Below are 2,272 nucleotides of genomic sequence, written 5' to 3'. Positions count from 1 at the left end.
CTCTGTACTGCCCATTACCCTTTGCCCAACCTCTCCCCAACATATGGGAGTCCGACACCTCCTACCATATAACAGCTCGAAGGGCGGCATACCAATGCTCGAATGATAGCTGTTATTGTAGGAAAACTCCGCTAGAGGCAAATACGAGTCCCAACTACCCCCAAAATCCAATACACAAGCTCGAAGCATGTCCTCGAGTGTCTGTATCGTCCGCTCACTCTGACCGTCGGTCTGGGGGTGGTATGCGGTACCAAAATGCAACTTAGTACCCAACTCCTCATGAAATTTCTTCCAAAAACGGGAAGTGAAACGCACATCGCGGTCTGAAATAATCGAGATCGGCACCCCATGCCGAGATACAACCTCCCTCACGTAAACCTCTGCCAACTTCTCTGCTGAAGAACTCTCACTGATGGCAAGAAAGTGAGCGCTCTTTGTCAATCTATCCACAATCACCCAAATTGCATCAACTCCTCTGACAGTCCTCGGCAAATTGGTGATAAAGTCCATAGTGATCTGTTCCCACTTCCACTCGGGAACCTCCAATGGCTGCAACTTGCCATGCGGTCTCTGGTGTTCGGCCTTTACCCTTCGACAGGTCAAACACCTCTCGACAAACCATGCTACATCCCTCTTCATACAGGGCCACCAATACTCCTTCCTTAGATCCAAATACATCTTTGTGGCCCCGGGGTGGATCGAAAATTTCGATCTATGAGCCTCCTCCATCAATGTAGCACGGGTACCGCCCACAAACGGTACCCAGATCCTGCCCTGATAAGTCATAAGGCCTCGACTATCCGATATAAACTCAGAAACCATCCCAACAACCCGCTCTCTCTTCTGCATCTCCGGACGCACGGCCTCAGCCTGAGCCCCACGAATGGCGTCCAGAACTGGAGCTATCACGGTCAATCTCAAACATACATCTCGCAGGGGAGTACTCTCCACCCTGCGACTCAACGCGTCGGCTACCACATTAGCCTTGCCCGGGTGGTACAAGATCTCACAATCATAATCCTTGACCACGTCTAACCATCTCCTCTGCCGCATATTTAGGTTAGGCTGATCCATCAAGTACTTCAAACTCTTATGGTCCGTGTAAATCGTACAACGAACCCCATAAAAGTAGTGCCGCCAAATCTTGAGGGCGAACACCACTGCCCCCAACTCCAAATCATGTGTGGGGTACCTCGTCTCGTGAGGCTTCAACTGCCTCGATGCATAAGCTATCACATGACCCCTTTGCATCAATACCGCCCCCAATCCTAGGATCGATGCATCACAGAATACCACAAAACCTTCCATACCTTCCGGAAGGGCTAATACTGGAGCTTCACACAACCTTTGGCGAAGCGTCTCAAAGGAGGTCTGCTGCTCGGGACCCCATGCAAATGCCACACCCTTCCGGGTCAATCTGGTGAGTGGAACCGCAATCTTGGAGAAATCCTTAATAAATCTCCGATAATACCCTGCCAACCCGAGGAAACTCCGTATCTCAGAAGGTGACCTCGGCACCTCCCACTTCATCACTGCGTCAACCTTGGCCGGATCGACCAATATCCCCTTCTGGTTAACGAGATGTCCCAGAAACTGGACCTCCCGTAACCAGAAATCGCACTTGGAGAACTTTGCGTAAAGTTTCTCCGCTCTCAAAACCCCAAGCACCTCCCTCAAATGCTCCTCGTGCTGCTCACTAGATCTCGAATATACCAGAATATCATCAATGAAAACAATCACCGACCGATCCAACATCGGCCGACATACCCTGTTCATGAGGTCCATGAACACAGCCGGGGCATTAGTGAGCCCAAAAGGCATCACCACAAACTCATAATGCCCATAACGCGTCCTGAATGCTGTCTTCTGGACGTCCTCGTCCCGCACTCTCACCTGATGATAGCCTGACCTCAAATCAATCTTGGAGAACCAAGATGCTCCCTGTAGCTGATCGAATAGATCGTCGATCCTCGGCAGCGGGTAACGGTTCTTGACCGTCAGCTTATTCAATTCCCGGTAATCAATACACATGCGATGCGAGCCATCCTTCTTCTTCACAAACAAGATGGGTGCTCCCCACGGCGAGCTACTCGGCCGAATAAACCCCTTCCCCAGCAACTCCTGAAGTTGCGAGGATAACTCCTGCATCTCTGGAGGCGCAAGGCGATACGGCACCTTAGCAATAGGTGCGGCCCCCGGAACCAAATCGATGCCAAACTCCACTTCCCTCGCGGGAGGCACACCTGGTAATTCTTCGGGAAATACATCTGGA

This window comes from Lactuca saligna, chromosome 6 (assembly GCF_052625555.1).
Source record: "Lactuca saligna cultivar CGN05327 chromosome 6, ASM5262555v1, whole genome shotgun sequence".
Taxonomy (NCBI): Eukaryota; Viridiplantae; Streptophyta; class Magnoliopsida; order Asterales; family Asteraceae; genus Lactuca; species Lactuca saligna.
Note: the sequence above shows the minus strand (reverse complement) of the source record.